Source organism: Hakea prostrata, chromosome 9, assembly GCF_041222555.1.
Source record: "Hakea prostrata isolate BN-2017 chromosome 9, UWA_Hpros_2, whole genome shotgun sequence".
Classification (NCBI taxonomy): Eukaryota; Viridiplantae; Streptophyta; class Magnoliopsida; order Proteales; family Proteaceae; genus Hakea; species Hakea prostrata.
Genome location: NC_142608.1, coordinates 46,220,242 through 46,228,139, shown reverse-complemented (window position 1 = coordinate 46,228,139; position 7,898 = coordinate 46,220,242). Strand labels below are relative to the sequence as shown.

Sequence of the window (7,898 nt, the reverse complement as noted above, 5' to 3'; positions counted from 1 at the left end):
TTGGATAAAACCCTCCCTAAAGGATCTATCCATACTTGAGATAGGCTCGTGAAGTAAGAAGACGTTCAATGCTAAGTCCAAAAATAACGTTGGAGACGACCAAGTCAAAAGGGTCAGTTAGAGATAACCACCCATCGTATCCACTCCGAAACGTGGGGAGATGGATAATGGAATAACGGCTCTATTAGCCCGCTAAGGAAGGGAACGTGCTTCCTAAGGTAACTCACCCACTCTTCAACTAAATGGGCGAGATTAACGGATACACCACCTCCAGGTAACCTCTATATAACCTCCATCCTAAGATGAGAAAGGTACGAGATTCAACTTACTATTAGTCTCTACTCTTTGAGAACCCTCTCAAGGCCTTCTATTGTTGCCTAAACTAACTTGGGCATCGAAGGCGGTTCCCCGACCAACACCAGGTCGGCTAGCTCTTATTTCCTTTGTGCGTGTAGGCATCTCAACTACTTGTATTCGCCCAGAGAAGTCTTCAAGGGTTCATCCAAGTATCCGGCTCTCGAAGAAGGTCTAGACGCAAAAAATTGGCGCCGTCTATGGGAATCGTCACGAAAAGTCATGGTGAGACGCACCACCAACCATGTGTCGAGTTCCAATCAAGTTACCACTCATAGAAGAGAAAGGGAGATGGAGAACAAGTGGGAAGAACGTGTTCAAGAGCAGGTTCTCCTTTCCCTAATCAACAAATTCCAATTCAAGAGGAAGGTCAAGAAGGAATTCCAGAGATTCCTCCAAGAACCATACCAACTCCTTTTGGAGGAGGAGGTTCAAATCAACCCCAATTCTAGCAATAGTAGTCGATAAATATGCAAAGGGAAGTGCAGCAACAAATGTTGGAACTCCAAATCAAGGCTTAGTTCATCAAGTCGGGGTGACACCAAGACCCTCTCGAAATTTTCAAGAAGGAAGAAGGCGTGAAGCCACTCGACATACTCGGGTTAGACAATGACCAGAGAATGAGGTTCGAGAAGGGCATAATTGAAGGAGGCCCAGGCATTTGAACGAGCGTGTTGAAGAAAGAACTCAAGGAGTTCATATTGAAGAACCACCTCCCCAAGAAAATCAAACTCAGGGAAGTGTGTTCAATCGTTTGGCCAGGGTCAGGTAGACTCAAGATTTACCAAGGAGACGTCCAGATGAAAGTGTTCTTGAGCAAGAGGGTGAAAGCCAAGGAAGAAGGGATGTAAGGTCAGATAACCCGAGAGGGTTAACCAGCCAAACAAGATCTTCTCATTGGCCTACTTCCCAATATTTAGATCTTGGAAGTATTCGATCTCCACAATGGTGTCAAGATGCACATGGTCCTGGAAGAAGATTATAAGACTTGGACAAAAAGCTTGACGATCAAGACCAAGATGATGACTATGATGTGGTTGATAGAGAGCCCTTCTCTAAGGAAATCATGAGAGCACCTCTTCCACCCAATTTCATTATGCCAACGTTCACTCCTTTTGAAGGTAAGTCTAATCCTCATGAGCATATGATAAGCATGCATTTACCATTATTTATTTGATTTAATTCTCCATACTTATTTAATTAAAGAGAGCTAATTGAGTATTTTTGTGTATTTTTCAAGAATAAGGTGATTTTGGATCTTAGAGATAATTTGGAGTAAAGTTGGTAAATATATTAGATATTGGTGGATTTTAAATCATGGCATTCAATCTTGCTGCCCAAGAAATCATGAAAAGTGAGATCTTAGCCAAATTGGAAACAGGTGGAGGTCTAAGAACAAAATTGGTAATAAATCTAAAAATCGGGTAAACAGACCTACCTTCAGTAATTTGGGTATATCTCTCTCCTATGAGCTTTGATTTCGGTGATTCAAGATTCTATGGAACGATATTGAAAATATCTACAACTTTCCAGTTTTGAGTTTTTCCAAAATCTGAAATAATAAAGGTCAAATCGACGGGTAAAGAGAAGGTATTCATTGTGTGCGGGAGACATAAAAGAGAAGCCAGCCACAGAGAAGAAAGGAAGACGGCGAATGCGGCTCTCATCTCTCATTGCTGAAGAAGAAGACCACATCTCTCTCTCTCTCTCTCTCCCTATGTTTCATCTTTATTTTTCTTATGAACTTTGTGATAATGAGTAGCTAGTTCTTTTCTTTGGGATGTAGATGAACCATGCTTATTTCATTAATTTGATTGTTCTATCTCTTCTAGTTGATTGTGTTTGAGTTTGGCCAAAGATGTTCTATAGCTCAGCCAACTAAGCGTGCCAAGCTTCCGCGAAGGACGATAGTCTTGCGAAGAAAGGGCATACCTAGGAAGACCATCCCTAATTTGCTTTGAAGTGTAGAGTTATATCGGTTAAAGAAAAGCATTGGGGATTCGAAATCCCAAAGATCTTCACATATTCATAGTTTAAGTTTTTGCATTGATTAATAGATTAAGTTTAAATTTAATTTTGTTGAATTCAATCTTAGTAACTTAGCCTTTTAGTTCCCCATAGTTCGACCCCGTACTTTCTGCTTTCTAGATTAGTATAGGATTTTATTTTTGATTGGTTAGCGACACGATCAAATTTTGGCGCCGTTGCCTGGGAACCAAAGCACGATTGCTAGGATTGATTTTTGTCAATTAGGCATAATTTTTAGAGTAATTTTAGCGTTTTTAATTTTTAATTTTTCTTTGCTTATTTAACTAATCTCTTTTTCTTTTGTTTTGTAGGTAACTGCAAGAGTAGCGATTCGAAAATTAGTTTAGGTTGTTATCTTTTCTTTCTTAGATATAATTATATTTAGGACTTTTCAATTGTAATATTTGCATTAGATTGGGTTGTTTAGGTTAATTTTTAAAAATCCCCATCCCTCAGATCCCACATGTGTAACTTTTGTTCGAAAGATCACGTGGATTGCGCTTCAGGTACGTCCTAAACTCTCCCTTCTGCAATAGTTATTTTCTTTTAATTTTACTTATTTAGCTTATTCTTTTTTTTTATTCTTCTGTGTGTATGCATGGTCGTCGGTCCCTAAACCCTGAGTTGACTCCACTTGACTTAGAGTTAGAAGAGACTTTGGCCAACCTTAGAAGGCAAAGAACCATGGCAAACTATGAGCCTCCAATGAGGCCCTTGAGTGAGCATTTCATTCCTACGATATATACTCCGGTTTCTTGTATTAAGTTGCCTAACATAGAGGTGGCTCAATATGAGATCAAATCTAGTGTGATTCAAATGCTACAATTTTTTTACGGACTTGCCAATGAAGAGCCTTATAAGCACTTAGATGAGTTTTTAGAGGTGTCCTCCACAGTTAAAATTCAAAACCTCTCAGTTGATGCTTTAAGGTTACTTCTTTTCCCATTCTCCCTTAAAGATAAAGCTAAGCATTGGCTTCATTTTTTGGACAATGTTAAAATTTCTACTTGGGCAGAAATGCAACAGGAGTTCCTTAAAAAGTTCTTCCCCATTGGCCGTACCAATAGCATTAGGAGAGCGATAACGAGTTTCTCCCAACAAGAAGGAGAACAATTTCATGAGGCCTGGGAAAGACTAAAAGAATTACTTAGAAAGTGCCCCCACCATGCTACTCCTAAATGGCAATTGGTTCAATGCTTTTATGATGGCCTTAAAGACCGACATAGGCAAATGGTTGATTCTTCCTGTGGTGGAACTTTCATGCACAAGAATGAGAATGAGGCATGGGAACTTTTTGAGACCCTTAGTGAAAACTCCCAACACCATGCTTCAGCAGCTAGGACTGAGATTCCATCCATTGGGCAACCAAAGAGGAGCGGTCTCTATGAGATAAATCCTACCATTGAGATGAGCACCAATGTTGACTTGCAATCAAAGAAATTGGACCATCTCTTGTCATTAGGATAACAAACCCCATCTCCACTTCCTACAAGTTTCTCTCCACCTAATCAGATTGAAGCATGTGCTTTATGTTCTAGCCTATCCCATCATGTCATTGATTGCTATTTGGCTACACAATACCTTAGAGTTTGTTAAGGAGCATACACATTTGGCCCAAGGAGTCTCTAAATTTGGCAATGATCCATATTCCAATACCTATAACCCAGGATGGCGAAACCACCCCAATTTTTTATGGCGAAACTCAATGCCCAATCCCTCTAATCAAATACCTTATAGGCCACCTCCATTTAATATGCACCAAAATGCCAATAGGAATGAGCAACCATCATCTTCACAACCCTCACATAATTCATTATTTGAGGATAAGGTACTAAAAGCACTTAGTGGATTAGAGCAAAACACTCAATTGTCGCATTCCCATTCTCAGTCCATTAACAAATTGGAAAGTCAACTTGGTCAACTAGCTGATGCCATCAGTAGGAGGGAGGTTGGTTAGTTACCTAGTCAACCAATAGGTAACCTTAATCATCAAATTGGGTCTAGGAAAGAACAAGTCCAAGCAGTCTCGGTTGTGACACGCAATGGGAAGGAATATTATGCACCTTTGCCTACTCCTAAGTCATTGCCCATTGATCTTGAGAGTCGAGAAGAGGTTGATTTGACCCATGAGATTGGCAATGATGCACACAAGCCTAGTAAAGAAACACCACCTGTGAGTATTTACCATCAATTTCCTTGTAAGGGGTTGCACATTCCGATTGTAGAGGGTCCTACTCCTGAATCTTACACTCCCAAAGCCCCCTTCCCTGAAGCTCTTGAGTCCTCAATTCCAGATTCTATAAAGAATGTATCTTTAAGCCCAAATAAGGGTGAAGAGTACTTTGCAATTAACTTTATTGATGAGGTAGTGGTTGATTATATTCCAAAAATGCTTATTGATGATCCCCTACAACATTGCTTGCCATTTGGGGAATATAACCTAAATATTGAGGAAGTCAACACATTGTTGGACTCTTCCACTTCTTTGGAGCAGTCACCATTCACATTTAGATTTGAGCTTCCACCTCCATTGGTTGCTTCTTACTGAGTCTGGCTGAAGACACTAAACTTAGCGCTTTATTGGAGGCAACCCATATGTTTAGATATTATTTCTTGTTCTTTTTCTTTTATTTTCTTTGTTTGTTGTTAGGTTTTACTGTTGCGTGCTCTATCATGAGTTCAAACATCGGGTACACTCTTTCCTCTATTTGCTTCTATTATTTTTTTTGCATGCACTGAGGTCATTGCATAATTTAAGTGTGGGGGGGGGGGGTGTCAACTCGAGTAAGACTTGTTGATAGCTTGTAGAGCATTGTCATAAAGATAAAAAGTGCCCAATTTTTTCTGGCTTTGGTAAGATAAATGTTTTAATTCCTTGCTTAGATACAAAATGAGAGTTTAAGTGTTTTAGAAATCCCATCTGATGTAATGAACACCCTCTTGAGAGAATAGTAATAGGTTTTACATTTTGAGACCGAGGTTGAATCGAAAAATAGGAATTCCAGGTAGTCCAAAAGGTTTGACCATCTATAGTTATCTTGTATTGCCTTGTGCTTATGGTGACAAGTTGAGACCCATTTTAGACTATTTAAAGGTGAAGTAAATTGAAGTATAATGTGAAAAAAAGAAAAAGAAAAAGAAAAAGAATGCTGAAGTTTAAAGGTTAGACCTCCTTCTTAGTAACCTGGTCTCGGTGTCACCAACATCGTGCCTCGCGTCAAACAGTTGGGGTGTCTTTGGTCCAATCTTGGCCTGTAGCCTAGTTGGCTTGAGTAAGTAAGTTCGAGGGGTATTCTACACCTAGTCCCTTAAGGCCATTTGGCTTGAGAGCGGCTGACCCAACACTCGTTACATAGGCCATCTAGAAAGCTTAAGAGGCAAGACATTGCACGGACTAGAACTGTGATCATTAAAGAAAGAAGTGAATTAATGTGCTTATAAAGGTGAAATGTCTAAGAAGGTCAATATTGCTTAGATCTTGAGTTCTTGGTATTATTTGGTACCTAGTTTAGTCTTATCTGAGGGTGAGCTGGTAGACTGAAGATAAGAAGAGACTTCTCGATTGAATTGTTTGCCTAGAGCTAGACTCAAGAGAGGGTGTAAGAGCTTAAGTGTGAGGGTGCCTATATTCCCTTTAATCTTTAGTGGAGTGTCTTTGTCTTAAAATCTATCTTTCTACTCTTACTACTGCCAGAATTATTAGAAGAGCACTTAAGAATTTTGTGTGTATATTCTCTGCAAACACTCACGAGACACAACTCGTCCACTAGGGTAACCTAGGGGTTTAAAGGCTTGTTGCACATGCTAAGTGCAACAGTGATTCCTACGAAAGTGAGTTAGGTTTTTCTTTCTTTATTTTCTGTATTACTTTTATTGTTTTGTTTTGCTCAAGGAAACACTCAAGTGTGGGGGTATTTGATAAGCATGCATTTACCATTATTTATTTGATTTAATTCCCCATACTTATTTAATTAAAGAGAGCTAATTGAGTATTTTTGTGTATTTTTCAAGAATAAGGTGATTTTGGATCTTAGAGATAATATGGAGTAAAGTTGGTAAATATATTAGATATTGGTGGATTTTAAATCATGGCATTCAATCTTGCTGCCCAAGAAATCATAAAAAGTGAGATCTTAGCCAAATTGGAAACAGGTGGAGGTCTAAGGAACAAAATTGGTAATAAATCTGAAAATCGGGTAAACAAACCTACCTTCAGTATTTTGGGAATATCTCTCTCCTATGAGATTTTATGTCGATGATTCAAGATGCTATGGAACGATATTGAAAATATCTACAACTTTCCAGTTTTGAGTTTTTCCAAAATTCGAAAGAATAAAGGTCAAATCAACGGGTAAAGAGAAGGGATTCATTGTGTGCGGGAGACATAAAGGAGAAGCCAGCCACAGAGAAGAAAGGAAGATGGCGAATGCGGCTCTCATCTCTCATTGCTGAAGAAGAAGACCACATCTCTCTCGTCTCTCTCTGTCTCTCTCTCTCTCTCTCTCTCTCTCTCTCTCTCTCTCTCTCTCTCTCTCTCTCTCTCTCTCTCTCTCTCTCTCTCTCTACCTCCCCCTATGTTTCATCTTTATTTTTCTTATGAACTTTGTGATAATGAGTAGCTAGTTCTTTTCTTTGGGATGTAGATGAACCATGCTTATTTCATTAATTTGATTGTTCTATCTCTTCTAGTTGATTGTGTTTGAGTTTGGCCAAAGATGTTCTATAGCTTAGCAAACTAAGCGTGCCAAGCTTCCGCGAAGGATGATAGTCTTGCGAAGATAGGGCATACCTAGGAAGACCATCCCTAATTTGCTTTGAAGTGTAGAGTTATATCGGTTAAAGAAAAGCATTAGGGATTCGAAATCCCAAAGATCTTCACATATTCATAGTTTAAGTTTTTGCATTGATTAATAGATTTAGTTTAAATTTAGTTTTGTTGAATTCAATCTTAGTAACTTAGCCTTTTAGTTCCCCATAGTTCGACCCCGTACTTTCTGCTTGCTAAATTAGTATAGGATTTTATTTTTGATTGGTTAGCGACACGATCAGCATATTAGCTATTTCAAGTCTGTCATGGCTGTGATTGGCCGAGAAGATGAGTTAGTATGCTGAACTTTTCAGGCTTCTCTCAAGGGCCCATCAATAAAGTGGTTTTCTAGCCTAAGGCCAAGATCTATCCGAAACTTTAGAGAACTTGGGAGGAAGTTCATTGCCCGGTTCTGAAGTTGCATTGGGAGTAAGAAAACGATGGATAGCCTCTTCGATATTAGACAAAGGCGGAATGAGTCTGTACAAGACTATCTCTTGAGATTTGACAAAGTGGCTATTGAGATCGAAGAGTTGGATGATACAGTGGCTTACAATGCGTTATGGAGTGGGATAACCCAACGACGTCTGCTAGAGGTTTTACTTCAAGATAAGCCCAAGACTTATGTGGCCCTTCTCAAGAAATTTCAAAAACAAGCAAAGGTTGCAGAGGTCATTGAAGCCCGAGAAGAATCCACAGAAGGAGAGAA

At 39.2% G+C, this 7,898-nt stretch overlaps 1 non-coding gene across 1 annotated transcript; it reads right to left on the bottom strand.

Annotated features, from left to right (window-relative positions):
* Positions 1-3,447: 3,447 nt before the first annotated feature.
* LOC149005338 (small nucleolar RNA R71) lies at positions 3,448-3,554 on the bottom strand. The gene has a single exon (XR_016170004.1). It is a non-coding gene; the product is annotated as a small nucleolar RNA R71 (small nucleolar RNA).
* Positions 3,555-7,898: the final 4,344 nt, after the last annotated feature.